The sequence below is a fragment of the Hippopotamus amphibius genome, chromosome 17 (assembly GCF_030028045.1).
Source record: "Hippopotamus amphibius kiboko isolate mHipAmp2 chromosome 17, mHipAmp2.hap2, whole genome shotgun sequence".
In the NCBI taxonomy this organism is placed as follows: domain Eukaryota; kingdom Metazoa; phylum Chordata; class Mammalia; order Artiodactyla; family Hippopotamidae; genus Hippopotamus; species Hippopotamus amphibius.
The window spans coordinates 43,090,652-43,110,435 of NC_080202.1; the positions used below are offsets into that span (position 1 = coordinate 43,090,652).

The 19,784-nt window shown below is 44.2% G+C and overlaps 1 pseudogene; it reads left to right on the forward strand.

Moving 5' to 3' along the window:
- The window catches only part of LOC130839594 (leucine-rich repeat-containing protein 37B-like), a 55,030-nt pseudogene that overhangs the window by 25,229 nt on the left and 10,017 nt on the right, over nt 1–19,784 (forward strand).

Genomic DNA, 19,784 nt, shown 5'->3' on the forward strand with positions numbered 1-19,784 from the left:
TAATGCTAGCAGTTATTTCCGTAGATTCCCAGGAATCTGTCTTGTGGTCGTCCAGCTTCCCAGCAATATGTGGGGACATTTCAAAGTCTCTGTGGACATCTCATTCCTCAGCTCTTCTTTTTAAGCATTTTGGTTAGGCTGTTTTTTGCCCCAAAGTGTCATCCATTGCCTCATGCAACTGCCATGTTAAAGTATTTACTTGAAAATGTGTTCCAAAACTGCCACCTGAGGAGAGGCTTTTCGTTCTAGGCAGCTCTCAGTCAGGTCAAAGGCAAGGCTTTCAAGTGAGGTCTTCCAGGGAACCACCAGACATGTAAAACAATGGCAGTTCGTTGGGAATGAGGCTTTGAAGGACCTCCCAGTCCATTCTGCCCCCTCTGGTACCAGGGATGTGGGCTATTTTTCAAGGCTACCACTGGCATGGAGAGCAAAGGTCAAGGACAAATTAAAGCAACACAGATCTCATTGTTCTTATAGAAATTCATTCATTTTCTTTGATAAGTTGTTCCCTTTGCTGTTTGCTGCAAGCCCATTGGTTAAATTGCCCGAGTTCAGAAAAAGTTGACTCTGACCCATTTTTGCCAGTTTTGTTGTTGTTGTTGCTTTTAGGGAGGGACAAATTTTCAGATGTCCTTACTCCATCATTTTTACTGATTTGCCTGCAACATTTTAAAAAATCTCTAAAGTCTCAGTGAGCATAGGCTAATTAAATATTTATCATGGGAGATGATTGAGGAAAAGAAATAAAAAGAGAAAATAGAATTCTCATAGATGCTCTCCCACATGGGCAGATGAAGTTTGAAAATGTATTTCTGTATTTATTGCTCTCAAAATTAAGGTTAAAATAACAGTTATTTTAACCCCCCTGCTCTTTTTTTTAATACAGGTTAAACACAGGCTTTAGAATCAGAACTGAGTTCAAATTCCAGCTCTGCTTCTTAGCTTGATGACTTAGGACAAGTTATATAATTTCTCAGTCCCTCAGTTTCCTTAATTGTTAAATGGGGTAATATATCTATCACATAAGGTTACTGTGAAGATTAAATGTGAAATACTGATCACAGATGCCTGGCAACCCAAAAGATATTAGTTGTGATAATTATCTTTATAATATTCTACCAAAATGTGCTAATATTTCTTGAGTAGAATTAACCTAAAGGCAGATTTTGTTTTCTTTCTTCCTGATTCTTTTGGTTCTTCCCCCCCCCCCCCGCCCCCCCATTTGCTTTAGAAAATCTATTGCAGCATTTTGGAATAAAAACTTGTTCCCAAAAATGAATTTGTTCACTTATTGATGTATAAACAAAATGTTATTTATTTATTCAACAACCATTTATTAAATACCTAGTAAAGAATAGGCACTATGTCAGGCACAGGGATAACAATGAAAATGAAGTGTGGTTCCTGCTCTCAAGATGCTGATAATCTAGGAGACTGACAAGTAAGCAGGTGATTACATACACAGGAACAAAGGCTCTGATACAAGGATACACATGGGACTCCATGATGGCAGTATGGCTTTCACCAGTTCCTCTTGGATTTATGTCTTCTTCTTTGGCTCCAGAATGAAGGAATTGGTCCTCTTTTTGTCTTTAACTGGGTAGTTTAAACCATGAAATTTAAAAAAATTTCTAGATATGAAAGAAAAACACCTGGAATTACAGAAGACACTAGAAATAGTATTTCTTACAGAGCAAGGGCTTCCTAGCAGCATAGTCACTTCTAGGATTTTTGACCTGAAAAGTTCCTTGGCATATTTGTTCTTTGTTATCCACTTTTTTCCTGTTGTTTTTTTCTGTTTCTCTTCTCCACTTTATCATCTAGAGACCTGGGTAGTTCCCAAAGCAAGAATGCTTTATGGATTCTAAGGGTGATTCATAGGTAAAGACAGAAAATGATTTTGTTTTTACCTTCAAGTTCCATACCAAAAAAAAAAAATGAATGTAAGCTTTCATGGAAGTAATTGAAAATGCCAATAATTTTAATTCCATCCCATTTTCCAGAATTCTGAATCGTAATCCTTTGACAACAGTTGAAGATTCTTACCTTTTTAAATTGCCAGCACTAAAATATTTGTAAGTATTGCAGTTTCATGGCTCATGAGATAATTTCTGTTCTTTTCTACTTTCCTCATAGATTGAGTATTTTGGCTAAAAAGCCATAATTTAAATTTTAACTGGGTTATTGAAAGAAGAGTTATTGGCAAAGAAAAAGATTAAGAAAGAATGTATATGCGTAAGACAGCCAGCAGAGGAAGCGAACAGTGTTGAAGAGCACATATAGATATGGAACATGTAGATGCATGCAGGACTATTGTTTATCCCAGAAAGCAAAAAAAAAGAGTGATCAAAAGAGGTAGATGCAATTGAAAACAAAAAATTAGGATAATAAAACAAAATTGTACTATTCAGCAGCAAGGTCATTAATATGATGATGCAAATTTAAATTTCTTCCCTAAGAGCTGTTTGGAATTACCAGCTATGGCAAATAAGAAGCCAGAATTGAAGGAATCACATGTTAAGTATCTTTTTGAGTTTAGAATTTTTGTCTTTCGGTTTATATCATTGCATGTTTGGGCTTCTCCTTCAGAGACATGGGAAGAACACAAGTGTCACAACAGTTGAAAGCATCCTGATGATGACCCTTGAATTGGAGAAAGTGTAAGTTGATTTTCTTACATTTATTTTCACTCAATTGTTTTTATAGGCTTTTTTTCATTATTTTCTTAAGTCAGATTTCTTTACGTACGAGGGTGAGTCAAAAATTCTCTGTACTCTGGCTGTAGAATTTATGGAAGTTATAACACAACCGGAGGAGTGTGGATAAATTTTGAATGAATTTTCATTGAATGAAATTCACTGTTTCTAAATATACAGTTTGATGTGTTTTGACAAACGTATAGTTCTGTAGCCACCACCACATCTGAGATATAGAAAACTTGTGCACTCCCAAAGACGCCTCATGTCCCTTTGCAGTCAATCCAACCTCCTCCCACTACCAGCCCCTGGCAACCACCCGTCTGATTTCTGTCCATGTAGCTTTGTCTTTTCCAGAATATCTTATTAATGAAATCATGTGGTATGTGGCCTTTTCTTTTTGGCTCCTTTCACGTAGCCAGTCTCTTTGGAGAGTCATCTATGTTGTTGCAGCTATCAGTATTTCATTCCTTTCTATTGCTGAGTAGTAGTCTAGTTGTGTGGATATACAGGTTGTTTACACATTCATCATTTCATGAACATTTGAGTTTTTCTCGTTTTTTTGACTGTTATGAACAAAGCCTCTAAAAACACTCACGTGTGTGTGAACATGTTTTCATTTCTTTGGTGTAAAATCCCTAAGGGTGGGTTGCTTCATCATATGCTAAGTGCATATTTAACTTCTTTAAAAACTGCTACAGTGTTTTCTAAAGTGGCTGTGCCATTTTGCTTTCCCACCAGCCCTCTGTGAGAGTTGCAGTTGCTCCACATCTTCATCTGATCCTTGTATTTGTTTTTTAACAAAGTTTAGCCTTTCTAGGAGGTGTGTAGTTGCATCTCATTGTGGTTTTCACTTGCTTTTCTCTAATAGCTGATGATGTTGAATGTCTATTCATGTGCAAATATCTTTTTAAGTGAAGTGTCTATTCAACTCCATTTTTAATTGGCTATTTATATTGTTTTAAGTGTGCTTTATATATAAAGCAATGGAAAAAGTCCTTTAAGATACGTGTTTAATAAATTTCTTCTCCCAGATTGTAACTTACCTTCATTGTATTAATGTGTCTCAGAAGACCAGAAGTTTTAAAATTTTGATGAATTCTAAGTTAGCATTTTTTCTTTTTTTTAATATTTATTTATTTATTTGGTTTTACTGGGTCTTAGTGGTGGCAGGTGGGCTCCTTAGTCGCAGCTCAGGGGATCCTAGTTATGGGTCACGGGCTTCTTAGCTGGGGCCTGTGAATTCTTAGTAGTCGCATGTATGTGGGATCTAGTTCCATGATCAGGGATCAAATCCGGGCCCCCTGCATTGGGAGGTTAGAGTCTTAACCACTGCACCACCAGGGAAGTCCCTTAGCAATTTTTCTTATATGGTTTGTGCTTTTTTGTGTCTTATCTAAGAAACCTTGTCTGAGACCCATTGTCTAATCCAGAATCACAAAGATTTTCTCCTGTTTTCTTCCAGAAGTTGTATAGTTACATTTAGGCCTATGATTCATTTGGAGTTAATTTTCATATATGGTGTGTGGGAAGGTTCAAATTTCATTTTTTTTACATTTTAAAAAACTATGTTTGTAGGGCCCTATTGTGACAATTTATTACTCAGCTGACAGCACCTTAAATTGTGCCACCCGCCCTCCAATATGGCAAGCTAATAGAAACTTCCTGTTATGGCAAGACTAGTTGAGGGGATTGCATGAGATTAGTATGGGGAAAGGGCCCTGCATTTAGCAGTCTGTTCCAACCATCTTTGTCAGGTCAGCTGACAAGTGACTGTCTTCACCACACTGTCAAATCTGTTGGTCACTGCTCTAGCTTCATCTTCCTCAGCCTCCCACAGCACCTGCCACAATCTCGATCCCTCTCTTATCAGCTCGATGCCTTCCTCTCTGGGTATTCAAAATTATTTCCCTATATAGCTACACTACTGTTAATACACAGTAGTGAAGAAATTAAATTCCTACACAATAATATTACCTCATAAAGAGTTGCTATGCAGATTTCCCCAATTGTCTCTATTATATAATATTTATTTTAACAGCTCTTTGAGGTGTAATTGACATACAATAATCTGTGTTCACACACACGCACATACATATACACCATGAAGGCATCACCAAAGTCAAAATGTTCATCATCTCAAAAAATTATAATATCTCTTTGGAATTCTTCTTTCCCATCATTCCTTGCCCTTCCCAACCCCCATGCAACCATTGATCTGCTTTCTGTTTGCATTTTCTAGAATTCTATATAAATGGAATCATACAGTGTATACTCTTTCTAACTGGCTTCTGACTCAGCATGATTATTTTAAGGTTCATCCCTATTGTTGTATATGTCAATATTCATTTCTTTTTCTTGCTGAATAGTATTCCATTATACAGATATACCACAGTTTATCTATTCACCATGAATGGACATTTGAGTTGTTTCAGTTTTTGTCTGTTACAGGTAAAGTTGCTATGAATGTTTGTGTACAAGTCTTTGTATGGATGTATACTTCCATTTCTCTTGGGTAAATACCTGCCAGTAGAATGGCTGGATCATTAGTAGGAGTATGCTTAAGTTATTTTGTTTGTTTGTTTTCTGGTTTTAATTTATGTTTTGTTTATTTTTTTGGCTGTGTTGGGTCTTTGTTCCTATGCATGGGCTTTCCCTAGTTGCGGTGAGTGGAAGTTACTCTTCTTTGCAGTGCGAGGACTTCTCAGTGCAGTGGCTTCTCTTGTTGTGCAGTCCATGCTGTAGGTGCATGGGTTTCAGTAGTTGTGGCATGCAGGCTCAATAGTTGTGGTGCATGGGCTTAGTTGCTCTGCAGCATGTGAGATCTTCCTGGCCCAGGGATGTATCCTGTGTGCTCTGCATTGGCAGGTGGATTCTTAAGGACTATGCCACCAGGGAAATCCCAATTCCAGTGCTCATATTCTTTTGTGTAGATCCATATTTCAATGTTATTATTTTTCCTTCTGCTTAAAAATACTTCTTTGAGCATTTCTTATAGTGGAAGTCTACTAGTGATTACATCTTTCAGCTTTTGTATGTCTGAGATAGTCTTTTTTTTTTTTTTTAATTTATTTTATTGGCTGTGTTGGGTCTTTCTTGCTGTGCACGGGCTTTCTTTAGTTGCCATGAGTGGGGGCTAACTCTTCATTGTGGTATGCGGGCTCCTCATTGCTGTGGCTTCTTTTGTTGTAGAGCACAGGCTCTAGGCATGTGGGCTTCAGTAGTTGCATCACATGGGCTCAATAGTTGTGGCTCACGGGCTCTAAATGCAGGCTCAATAGTTGTGGCACATGGGCTTAGTTGCTCCACAGCATGTGGGATCTTCCCGGAGCAGGGATCGAACCCACGTCCCCTGCATTGGCAGGCGGATTCTTAACCACTGCGCCACCTAGGAAGCCCTGAGATAGTCTTTATTTAGCTTTTGTTTTGAAAGATCTGGGTATAGAATTCTAGCTTGATAGAATTCAATTCACTGCTTTAAAGATGTTATTTCACTGAGTTCTCATTTACATTGTTTCCAACAAGAAGTCTGCTGTCATTGTTATCTTTGTTCTTCTGTATGTAGTGTATAGTTTTTTCCTCTGTCTGCTTTTAAATTTGTTTCTTGCTGGTTTTCAGTAATTTGAGTATTATTTGTACCTTGGTGTAGTTTTGTCCACGTTTCTTATGCTTAAAGTCCATTGATCTTCTTGACTTTGTGGGTTTATACTGTTTACCAACATGGAAAATTTTTGCCTATTATTTCTTCAAATTTTTGTATTTCTCCTCTCCTTCATGGACTCTAAGTACACATATATTAGACCACTTGAAATCGTTGCACAACTCACTGATGCTCTATTCATTTTTGTTGTTTTGTTTCATTACTCTCTGTGCGTCATTTTGGATACTTCCTGTTGCTATGCCTTAATGTTCACTGACCCTGTCTTCTGCAGTGTCTAATCTGTCATTAACCTCATGCAGTGTCTTTTGCATTTAGACATTGTTTTCAATCTCTAGAAGCTCAATTTCGGTCTGCTTTACATCTTCCATGTCTCTTTAGTCTGGGTTTTTTAACATATGAAGTACAGTTATAGTAACTGTTTTTCATACATAATAACTTTTAAGTGTTCTTTTCTGTGAAATATACCATCTGTATAGATTATGGGTTAGTTTTGATTGATTGCCTTTTCTCCTCAATGTGGGTCATATTTTCCTGCTTCTTTGCGTGCTTGGTTATTTTTCATATGATCCCAGATACTGTGAATTTTAGTTGATTGTGTGCTATATATTTTTATATTCCTATAAAATGCTTGGGCTTTGTTTTGGGTGAAATTAGGTTATTCAGAACAATTTTATTCTTTTATGTCTAGTTTTTAAGATCCATTGGGCAGGACTCCAAGTAGCCTTCAGTGTAGCACTCATTATTTGCAGCTACTGAGGCAAGACCTTTCTGAGTATCATGAGGTTTTCCAGTCTGACTTGTAGGAACAGGTACTATTCCCAACCTGGTGTGATATCCAGTTATTCTTATTATTAATCCTTTCATGTGGTTCTTCTCCTGGCATCAAGGAATTCCTCACATCAATGCACTGACCAATACTTTGTTGAGTACTCAAGAGATCCCTCTGCATATCTCGAGAGTTCTTTGTCTGTGCACTTCTTTCGTCTCTAGTACTTTGCTTTGTGGACTCTAGTCACCATTGTTTTCCCAGACTCTCAGCTCCATTTCCTCAGTCAGGGAGTCCATGAGTCTTTGCCTGGGTTTCTTTCCCCTCTACCATGACTTGGAAACTCTCCTAAAGAAGGAAGCTAGGCTGGGACGTCCCTGGTGACACAGTGGTTAAGAATCCGCCTGCCAATGCAGGGGACACAGGTTTGAGCCCTGATCAGGGAAGATCCTACTTGCCGCGTAGCAACTGAACCTGTGCTCCACAACTACTGAAGCCCATGCACATAGAACTCATGTTCCACAACAAGAAAGCAACCATAATGAGAAGCCCCGCACTGCAACGAGTAGCCCGTCCTCGCCACAACTAGAGAATAGCCCGCGCAGCGACAAAGACCTAAACGCAGCCCCAAATAAAAAGTAAATAAAAATAAATAAAAGTAAAAGAAGTAAGCCAGGGCAGTCTTAGGGATCTCTTTATTTCCCATCTCTTGGAGATCACGGAACTTTATTGCCTGACGTCCAGGTTCTTGAAAGCTTGTTTCCTATATTTTGTGCCATATTTTCACACTTTCAGGTGGGAGGTTAAACTGGTGCTTGTTACTTCATCTTGGCCAGAAGCCAATAACATTCTTTAAGTCTGGTTTGTTTTGATACAGGGTCCAATCAAAGATTAGGCTTTGCAGGTCATGTCTCTGATTCCATTAATCTAGATATTTCCCTACTATTTCTTCTTTTTGGTCTTTTATGACATTGGCATTTTTGAAGAGTCTAAGCCACTTGTCTTGTAAATTGCCCCACAATCTGGACTTGTGTTTCCTCATTAGATCCAAAGGAAACATTTTGGGAAAGAATACTACATAGGCGATGTGTCCTTCCTACTTCAACACTTTAGGTGGCCCACTGCTAAGTTTGATCACTTGGTTCAGGTGGTATCTTCCATATCTCTCCATTGTAAAGTTATTTTTCCTCTTGGTAACTGATCAATAATATGTGGGGTGATACTTTGGGATCAATGAAGATCCTGCTTTCAAACAACTTCACCTAGCTGAGCATCAGTGGTAATCCTTCTCTGAATTAATTATTACACTGGTAGTTGCAAAATGACACTTTCTTAATTCTGTCATTCCTTCTGCATTTATTAGCTGATGTCATTCTGGAAAGAAGAGCTCCCCTTCTTTTCCTTTTGAGTGTCATTATGGACTCGTGCTCTTCTTTAAATTAATTGCATTATACCTTATTGTAATGATAATGTTATTCTTTAGAATGTTCCAGTTGTCCAGATTTGGCCAGTGTGATCTCTGTTATTGTTTCACCACACAATGATTTTTTGTTCCTAGAATACTTTCTGATATATTTACTACTCACAAATAGGAATTGAGAAAGGGACTCCAGAAGGTGGGGACTCATTCAGACTCTTCTTAGAAGTCTGCCTTCTTCCTGTGTACTCTCAACCCAAAGTGAGGCTTTCAGGATGGAAGGAGATACTTCTGAATTAAACTACGGATCAATGTCACCCAATTCTAATCCCTGTTCCCTTTTTTCTAGGCATACCATACCTACTGCCATCCTAATCCTTCTGTTGGGCACCTCTCTCCTCCTCTATATTTCTTTGCACTAGTCAAGAGCAGCAATTGGACAACCGGTCCCTCTCTAATTCTCCAGTCCATATGCCCCAAGAACTCCTTTTGGCACTGGTCTGTGGTGGCCTTGGCCTGCCTCTCCTACCTACTCAAATAACTGCTTTACCACAAATTTATCTGTGTTTCCATGTATAGGATCTTACCCAGCCGCATGGCCTGCTGCCTCTGCCAATTTAAAAATACAGTTGAAGTTGTCTATAAGACAGTCAAGCTGTGTTGCGATGGTGAATGCCTGACAAATGCCACACCTTGTGGTGAGCCTCAATTGCCTGATAATAAATTTTCTATTTTTAATGTAATTTTTAAAATTTTATTTTTACTAAATGAGGATACATTTTAAAATTAATGATGTAATTACATTATTTTTCTTCAGTAATTCAGAGTTCCAGCTCCCTAAGATTCTAAGAACTACTCGCTTGCTAAAAATCGTATTCTTGGTTACATTATTAAGCTAATAATAGCTCAGTTACAGTGTTAGTGTAAGAATGTAAGTGATTTGTGTACATACAGGAACAAGAAAAAGGAATGGAAGGGGGAAGGGAATTAACATTAATGGCCACATATCCTAAACTGTGCTCTCTGCCAATGAGAACTCATTCATATATAGTGCATCACAGTTTGTAAACTGATTTTATATACATTAGGTCTCGGTACGCTTTGTCTTATAAGCCAGGTGTAAATATATTTTTGTTTATTTGGTTTGTTTTTGCAGTTTCATGAAAGAGTATAAGTGATGCTGTTTTATGTCCTATGTGGAGCCTGAGAATTTCTGGTTCCATAAGCAGAAGCAGCTACCTAGCCCTCCTAATGGATGGGAGAGCTGTCCAGCTTTGAATTTATGCTTACACTGTCCAGCTCTCGACTAGCTCTGAATCTCAAGCTTTTCTATCCACAAAACACTCGGGTGCTTTCAGTTATTTTTCTATGTATTAGATTTATTGGCACTAACTTGATGACTTCCAAAATGTGCTTTCATGCCCAGATACCTTGAATACAGCTCTCTTTCAATGATCTAGAGCACATCATAAGTAATAACACTTTGCTACTTATGTAAAGATTATATCGCTGATTTTTCAAGACAGGTGTTTTGGGGTGGCCACACTACACAGCTTGCAGGATGTTAGTTCCCCTACCAGGGATTGAACCTGGGCCACAGCAGTGAAAGTGCCAGGTCCTAACCATTAGACAACCAGGGAAGACGGCTGCTGGGGAGACGGGTGTGGAAAGTGAGGCTGCACACGAGACCGCGACAGTGTGAGCCCCGTCCTGCCTCAGGCCACCTGCACATTTCATTTTCCAGGATTGGCTTCTCAGCATCACTTGTCAAATGCTTCTTTTTCTCATTGTTTTAAAATACATTTATTTATTTATTTATTTATTTATTTATTTATTTATTTATTTATTGGCTGTGTTGGGTCTTCATTGCTGCACAGGGGCTTTCTCTAGTTGTAGTGAGCAGGAGCTACTCTTCATTTCGGTGCACGGGCCTCTCATTGCGGTGACTTCTCTTGTGGAGCATGGGCTCTAGGCACATGGGCTTCAGTAATTGTGGCATGTGGGCTCAGTAGTGGTGGCTCATGGGCTCTAGAGCTCAAGCTCACTAGTTGTGGTGCACGGGCTTAGTTGCTCTGCAGCATGTGGGATCTTCCTGAAGTAGGGAGCTAACCGGTTGGTGTTCCCTGAATTGGCAGGCGGATTCTTAATCATGACGCCGCTAGGGAAGTCCTGACCTAAGCTATTTTGTGATCTACACCTGGCTGCAATGCTTGCCCTTGAAAGGTTGCAGTAATTAATGATCTTTTTACAGGAAAGGTAAATGGCTCCTTATTCAAATCAGGGCAATCGACTAGAGACACCTGCACATGGGCAAAGTTATCTATTAGCCCCTTCTGCAGAACTCCAACAATCTCCTCTAGACTTGGCATGTGAAAAGTATACTCAGTACAAGCCATCTTCTTTCTTCCTTGAGTGTGAATGAAACAGGAGGGAAGCAGGCAGGGCAGAATCTTTCAAAGAATGACGTAGCCTTGGGGACACGACAAAAACTGATTAGAACCAACTAGGTCCGAGATGGTGGAAGAGTCCTTCTTCTCATGTTTAAATTCATAACCAATTCTAACTATGTGCTAAGGAACTAAAATGTCAATAGTTGAATATTTGTCTACCAATAACAAGGGCCTGCAAGAAAAAGCAGAGCTGACTCTAGAATGCCTCATGGTAGCCAGTACTTCCACAAGAGGAAATGTGGGCAAAGGAGGATGACTAGAAGGATGAAGAGGGGCTTCCCTCCCTTGTTTCCCCAGCACAATCAGTCCCTGTGAACTGGAAAATGTATCACCCTCAAGGGGCAGAGATCATTAAATTAAATAAGAGTTTATTCTGGTGCTGTCTCTCCTGGTTCATCAAGTACCAGTTCTTTACAACATGCTTCACCTCCTGCCCCTAGAGGCTCATCCACTTCTGGCCCCTCTCGTGCAGGCCGTGGGGTTGCCCGACTATTTGGATCACTCGGCCTCCGTCCACCATGGGACCAAGGTCTGACTTTTCTCCCAAGTTCTCAAACTCATGCACAGGTGTGTGCCCTGTCTTGGTAGGGAGTTCTCCACTCTTTCAAGCTGCTAGAAAATTCACATTGGGTTGGTTTTTTTCTTCTTAAAAAAACCCAACCCTTGGATAGCCAGCAGGGAGGTGCCCGAGGGACAGGATAAAGAAGAATGTGTGAGAGCAGCCATCGCCCAAGATGGCGCTCCGCAGGCCCTGGCGTCTCCTGACCCCACCGAGGGTCAGCCGTGTACTCCTGGGCTCCCTACAGCCCAGCCCAGCACCAGGCCACCCCACCTCCTGCCTTCTCCAACACAGGCCCAGGGCTGTGTGATTCCAAGTGGTTATATAATGACAGTGCCACCTGCAGAAGCTGCAAAGCCTCCTCCACTCCTTCTGCAAAGAAAGTCATTCATCAATTGCATTTAGTAAGTCAGTGAGAGGTAAATAAATTGAGTAAAAAATTCTGAATGAGCAAGGTCTGATAATCTAGCAAAATGACCACAGATAGTGCTGTTGGTTTAGTAACATGAGGTGAAGAACGGTGCAAACCACGGGACGATCGCTCAAGGTCCCCCAGAAGAGCAGTGGGCCTGGGAGACAGTTGGGAGGGTTCTGCCAGTTGGGCGGGGTTCTGACAGTTGGGCAGGGTTCTGACAGTTGGGCGGGGTTCTGACAGTTGGGAGGGGTTCCAAGCAAAGTGAACAGCCCATCAGTTCTTCTGATTTCTTAGTTTGCTGATGCTGCGTGAGACATCAGTTCTCTCCATGCCTGCCCAAGCCACCTCCCAAAGTTTCTCACTGAGAGTGAAAACACCTGGTGACTTCAGTGTGCCAGCAAATAGTTACTGTGTCCCAAGCGCGTGACTAATACCACTAACAAGAGGAAGCGGTGGCAGCTAATGGTTACCATCTGCTTGCTTGGTGCCCAGCCCTGGCTTCGGCATCCGTGGAAGCATAGCTTGTTATGCTCGGTTGACAGATAGGAAACAGGGTGTAAAGAATGTAGGTAACCTGCTCAAGGGCACAAGGTCACACATCCAAAAGTGCGAGTTAGGGTTGGAGCCCAGAAGTGCTAGACTCCCACAGGGATGCACAGAAGTACGAGCTGTGGTCGCCACCAAAGAGCCAATAGCCGTGGCAATAATAATGCGGAGAAGGAGGAGGAGGCAGCTGCTGTTTGCTGAGCACCTGCTGTGGGCCAAGTGCAGTACTAGGTGCTGAGGTTACACTATTGGGTCACAAGAACAGAAGGTCCCATGCCCGCTCACACTCTGTGATGAGTGGGGGGCTGATTTCAATAAGAGAAGTGGAGACAAAGACAGGGAGCTGACGGGAAACCAGGGCTAGAGATCCTTGTACTGCTGGGCTTCCCAAAGGGTGGACCCCAATTCCAGGTAGCTCCAGGTTCCTATTTTGGGATATTTCCATTATTTCAAAGTTGGTACTTAAAGTGAGGCTTAGATAATATTTTTTGTATCACACTACCTCAAATTTGCACAATTATTCTTGTTAGCCTCGAATGCTACCCTACCATATTTCTAAATTAAAATTCCCAAGACTAGGAATTTGCCTTGCCCAGCTTGACCTAGATGGGGCAGTGTTTTTGCCAGAGCCCAGAGACGTCACTTGGCCAGCCTGTGAGTGAGCTGTCTCTGCTTGGATCGGGGACACATCCCTGGCTGTAGCCTGGAAGCGGGAGAGGAGCCCAGGGTCAGGTGGTACAAAACATGTCTCCCTCGGGCTGCCTCTGTCCCCATCTTGTGATGGACAAACTAGGTCAGAGCCCAGCTCCTTACTGAGACCTGAGTGATAGAAGGGGAGAGGGAGCTACAAGGCCAACAGCCACTAAGTGAATGAAAATGATCCCTGATTCCCATGAAATCTGTCAGAAAGATTTCATGAAATGAAACAGTGTGTGATTAGGGCAAAAATGATACAGAGAAGCAAAGTTGTAGGATTCAGAGGGGGGAAGGTTAGGAAGTTAGGGAGAGTCCTGAAAAAGGACTGGATTATAAGCCAGGCACTGTGCCTGGTGCTGGGGAAAGAGTTGATGAGGACAAAGTCCCTGCCCTCCAGGGGCCCTAAGACTGAGAGGAGGCACAGACACCCGCAGATATACAGAGAAGACAGTGTGTTGACATGACAGTGGCCGTGTACCAAGAAGTGGTTCAGCTCTTGGTTGGCTGGAAAGGAGTAAATGTGAGGGATGGCTTGGAGGAGGGGAAGTGGAAGAAAGCCACACAGAAGTTTCTTAGGAGGACGAGATGAAGGAAACGCATTCTAGACAGAGGCCAGCACAGAGGCGAGAAGCATGAAAGCTTGGGTGGGCTGGAAGCGTGTGCAGACTGGTGTTCCCGAGCGTGAAGCACAAGGAGGAAGGGGCAGTGGGTGGGGCTGTGCCGGTGAGCAGGGAGCCTGTCCTGGAGGGCCTGGCCAAGGCACATGGACTTGACCAAACAGAGCACAAACTACGATGTTTTAAGCCGAGGAGAGACATGGCCGAGCTTGAGTTTTATAAAGAGTACTTGATGGTGGCCTAGAAGTAGAGAGGCCACGAGCTCAGCTTGGGGATTTAGGCCAAGTAGGAACTGGGAGAAAATGGAGCACCAGGCCAGAGGTTTTTTTTTTGGCACACGGGCTTAGTTGCTTCGCGGCATGTAGGATCTTCCTGGAACTGGGATCGAACCCGTGACCTCTGCATTGGCAGGCGGATTCTTAACCACTGCGCCACCTAGGAAGCCCCAGGCCAGAGGTTTTAATGCAGCTGAAGAGCGTGTACGGTGGATACACATGAGTGAGAACCGAAAGGACAAAAGTTATATTCAGAGAATGAGAGTTTGGACTTCTGAGATCTTTTCTGGTAAATTCCAGATGATGTTAAGGCCCCAGTGTAACCTGGGAATGGGGATCAGTGAGGTGTCGGGAGGCCAGGAGGTGACGAGAAATAACTAGGATGCTCCTGGACACTCATTCGTTTCCCCTTTGAGTAGTTCAGCAAACAATCGCTCAGCAGGTACCAGAGAGCTCAGTGGGGAAAACAGGCTCCCCCTCCTACTGCAACCATTTCTGTCACTGAGCAGTTGCCACTGCTGGTGGTGCAGACGTTCCCTGCCTCGCCACCCCGATAACTGTGATGTGCTCTGGGCAGGCTCCCTCTCTACGGGAGCTCTGGCCATGGGACACAGTCCAGCTAAGTCTGGATAATCCCCTTCTCGGAAAGCTTGGGGGATTGAGTGCACTCTGTTATTGTTCTGCTTATAAGTTCCCACCCGGAACAACAAAACGCTACTGTATATTTGCACCGTGGGGGGCTGAGGAATGCTGTGCCCAGGAAAATCTGTGGGTTGTTGGCATGGCACGTACGGTGATCGAGGGAAAGACTCAGAGCCCAGGCGGCACATACGGTGGTCGAGGGAAAGACTCGGAGCCCAGGCCCAAAGTCCCCAGCCATTACGAGGCCGTCATTCGTTAATATTCCAGTTCAGTATATTGAGGGTCTCAGTCTGGCTGGTTCAAGCCCTGCATCAGACACTGTAGTGATTATCTAGTGGTATGTAACAGATCACACCAAAATAGCGGCTTAGAACAACAATAAACATTTATTCCTCACAAGTTCTGAGTCAAGAATTTAGGGGTAACTTGGGCAGTTCTGGCTCTGGGTCTCCCACGCAGTCGTCAAGGTATGGGCCAGGGCTGCAGTCATCGGGTGGCTGGACTGAGGCTGGAGGGTCCACTTCAAGGTGGTTCACTCCCTTACCTGGCTGCCAGGGTGGTGCTGGCAAGATCCACAGGTTTAACAGTGACAGTGGGCCGCTGCAGAGGCTGAGCTTGCTCCTGAGCTAGAGGAGAAACCATTGTTACGTGATGCTCTGGAGAGAGAACTGCAATCACATTAGAGAGCTCTGGAGCCTGAGCTGGGGTCTCCTCTTGTGCTGAAGGTTTATTTCGTGCAAGAGCTTCTATAGCTTGGGCTGGCAAAGGTTCAACCTCCTCAGGTGGCTGTGGAGGCAGCGTGGGGGCCTCGTGCTGGGCTGTAGGAAATTCTGCACTACTAAGGGGCACTGAGGGCTGAGCTGAAGGCTTGTGCTGGGTTGGAGAAGGTCCCACCTCTGGAGTGGGTTCTGCTGTTATGCTAAGCTCCACATCTGCAGGTTTGATGGTGATATTGGATACGTTTGAATGCTGAGCCTGATGGTGACTTGGAGGTGAAACGGCCATTTCATAAGGCTCCGGAGACTGAGCTGGCTGTACCTGTTGAGTTGCAGAAGGTTCCACCTCCCCTGCAGAAGGTTCTGGAGGCTGAGCTTGTTGCTCCTGCAGCGTTGCAAAAGGTTCTGTCGCTGCTGGAAACGGAGCTGAGGCTTCCTCCTGAGTTGGAGAAGTTTCAGCTTCTCCAACAGACTCTGCAGGCTGAGCTGGGGTCTCATGCTGGGTTGGAAAGGGTTCAGCTTCCTCACTAAGCTCAGAAGGCTGCGTTGGTTGCCCCTGTTCACTTGGAGAAGGCTCAGCTTCTGCAAGAGGCTCTAGAGGCTGACCTGGGCTTTCCTGCTGGGTTGCAGAAGATTCTGTCTCCTCAGGATGCTCGGGAGGTGGAGCCAGGGCCTCCTGCTGAGCTGGAGGAAATTGAGCTTCCATAGTGGCCTCTGGAGTGATGGTCAGTTCCAAATCCAGAGGTTTAAGTGTGACACTGGGAACGTTTGAATGAGCGTGATGCTGAATGCCAGCTAGGGATGCTCCCTCACCACTCACTGGACTTTCAAGTACATACTCAGTAGGGTATCCTGGAGCTTGAGTTGGGGTCTCTTGATGGAGTAGGGAAGGTTCAAACGCCTGAGGGAGCTCTAGAGGCTGAGACGGAGGCTCCTGCTGGAGTGGCGGTGGTTCTGCCTCTTCAGTGGGCTCTGCAGTTTCATCCTGGACCTCTGCCTGGGGTGAAAAAGATTCAGCCTCCTCAGGGGTCTCTGGATGACGAAGTTGGGCCTCTTGCTGGGATGCAGAAATTTCAGCCTCCTCAGGGGGCTGCAGAGGTTGCTCCGAGTTCCCCCAGAAAATCCCTAGGCAGGCTCTCCTCAGGGTAAATGGTATCCATACCGGAAGCTACATAATCATCCTGCAACTGCTGTTCTAGACCCTGAGTTTCATTTTCTAACTGGCCTGTACGTCCAACAACAACTTTAGCAAGCTGTCGATGCTGAACTAGATCCTTCTTCAGGTTTGGGGCTGAAACAATAAACTTCGTTGGTTTTGAGCTCTTACTACCTAGAGGAGGAACAAGTATTTCAAATGATTGGTGACCTTCAGCCTGATCTAGACCTATGGTTTTAGTCTTACTCTTGCGTTGAAAAGGCAGAACCAAGGCCTGATTCTGTTCCCAGTCCAGCACTGGAGCTGCTGCTGGGAGCTTTTGCTGCTGGGTTAGCTTGTCATTCACATCCTGATGTGGAACAGCAAACTGATCTGGCCCTGCGGGCAGCCCTGCAGCTGAATCCGCGTCTGGGTGTGGAACCAAAGTCTCAGTCAATTCCTGATGAGGCAGTGCCAACATCTGCTCTGGAGAGGAGGACAAGTCATTAAAGCCCCCGGACTCTGCCGGGGGTGTAATCGCATAGGGCGATTCAGGAGGGAGGTCTGAGGAGTGTGAAGACCAAGGTTCACTCAGCCCCGGGGGGTCGGAGGTCCACTGGACAGGGTCCAGGGCCCACTCCAGAGGCTGAGCTGCCTGGGCCAGAAGCCACAATGGGTGCCACACGAAGACACGCCATGGGAACCAGAGGCGCAGTGGGGACATGCTATGCGGAGGCTCCCGGGCACAGCGACCCAGGCCAGTGGGGCACGGGCGCTGCACTCTGAGCAGAAACCAAAGCATTATGAGAGTCCCGAGACACACAGGCGCCCCTCTCCCGCCTCACGACCCACCCTTTATTTATGACACCTTTAGTTCCACCACCTTCCTTAGGTTCCAGCAGAGATCCAATCTGAGCAACCAGAGGAAGCCTTTTTCCCAGAGTCACCAGGGTGCAAACCATCCTTCCTCTAGCAAAGGCAACAATTGCCTCCTGCTGGGGCCTCTCCCCAGTCCCCCCTGACCAGCCCTGCACCATGAGGCAGGATTTGGGCAGCCCAGGGGTGGGGGGAGGGGTTGGGAAGGATGTGGAGCTTCTCAAGGAAGCCACAGGGCCTGGCCTTCTGGGAAATTCAAAAGTGCGAGTCCAGTTCTGGCAATTTGAACGCTTCCTCCTCAGAGCTCCAGTCTGAGAGACATTCTTCCTCCCCTTGGCCACACTGCTGACAAGAAAAGTAGCTGACCCGCAAAATGAGCACCAGTTAGGGTGGCGGGAAGGCAACATACCTTACAGTTAGTGACTCTAAAATGTTGCCATTTCCTTTAAACTCTCAGTGTCTATGTCGGATTATTAATTCACCACTCTATTGTTATCAGTTACCCCTGAATCAGTGATGACTCCAGAATTTCTGTAGCATTGTTTGGAGCAAGTGAACAATTCATCCTGGAAAAGAGAGTTGAAAACCAAGTGAAGGGCCCTTTGCATTAGCATGGACTCCCCCCATCCTACCTTGTCTCAACACAGCCATTAGTCGAGAAAACCTGGCAGTGTCACTTTTCAGAGGTCTGCCCTGTGTGCACACATGGAGACAACACTGAGGATGTTAAAGTTAGCATGTTAAAAAATTTCGAGAAAATTACTATCACCCAGTTGATTTTCTTCTGTCCTTTTAAGAATCTATTTAATTTTAGTCCTTTTTAACTGTCTGTCACAACCTCTAACATCTACACTCCAAGACACAAAGAGCTTCATCTTATTCCCAGTGTGTAGCACATAATGGTTTTGAAGTGGAATTGATTCCAACATGGGCCTCACGTAAGAACAGGTCTGTTGTTTTTGAATGTGAGTTAGGGATTGTTTTTTTCTTTAAATTGCTTATTTGTCTCCGCTGGGTCTTTGTTTTGGCACACAGGATCTTCGTTGCCACGTGTGGGATCTTTAGTTGTGGTGTTGCAGAAAAAACTGATCCCACGAGAAACCAAGCACAACACTCGGAGAGTTGGAGAACTCAGGTTTATTGAGCCCGCGGACCCAGAAGAGCGAACGCTCCAAAATTCTGGGGCCCCGTTTCAGGGGAGTCTTCTCCTTATATAGGTTAAAACATACAGCTATAATTGGTACAAACCGATTGGCTACAAATTACTATAGGTCAGGGGCAGTTACAGAGCGCGGGAGTTGCCATGGGTTACACACATAGCAGGGGGTCCTAACAGGAACTTGTAGGAGCAGGACATTCAGGACTATCAGGACTAAGGTCACAATTTGCATTGTCACATTGGTTGCAGGTTGAAAAAAAAAAGGTCACTTAACAAGTCTATGTGCAAAGGGTCTCAAACAAAGGCTTGGGGTGGGTGCCTGAGAGCGAGACAGTCTTCCCTTATCTGATCACTCTTAGTAATTCACTTTACTGTTTCACTGAGAGGGGCCAGCAGGCCTTTGCAAGATAGAGGAGAGGAAGCAATTACAAGTATGGGAGTTTCAATTTCCTCATCAGTAGCATGTGAACTCTCCGTTGTGGCATGTAGGTGGGATCTAGTTCCCTGACCAGGGATCGAACCTGGGCTCCCTGTGTTGGGAGCACAGAATCTTAGCCACTGGATCACCTGGGAAGTCCCCGAATTAGGGATTCTTACCTGGGGATGTGCTCCAGCAAAGAGAGAATAAGGAAAGCAAGAAGAGAAGGGAGCCAGGAAATAGTCCAGCCCAGGAAGCAGGGAGGGGAAGTTGCAGGATAGCAGCTGTGTATCCAGCACTCACTGGAGGACAGAGCCTGGAAGAGAGGGCGCTGCAGGAGGTGGGCACCTACTGCTAAGCCAGAGCCTGGAGGAGAACAGTGGAGGTGAGAATGGCCGACGGAACAGGGAGAGCCCGAGAGGAAATTAAACCCCTGGGGTCACAGGAGGGGAAGCGAATGTAATGAGTACATGATTAAGCTCTACGGTGAATAATATTTACAGTCACAATTCTGTAAACAGTATTTTTTTTTGGCCATGCTGCGCAGCTGGCAGGATCTTTGTTCCCTTACCAGGGATTGAACCGGGGCTTGGCAGTGAAAGCGCTAAGTCCTAACCACTGGACCACCAGGGAATTCCGTGTAAACGCTATGAATTATCTGGAAACAGTGACATAACTAAACCTCAAGAATGGACTGGTGGTAGTGGTGTAAGAGAACTAACTCCTCACTGATGTTACTA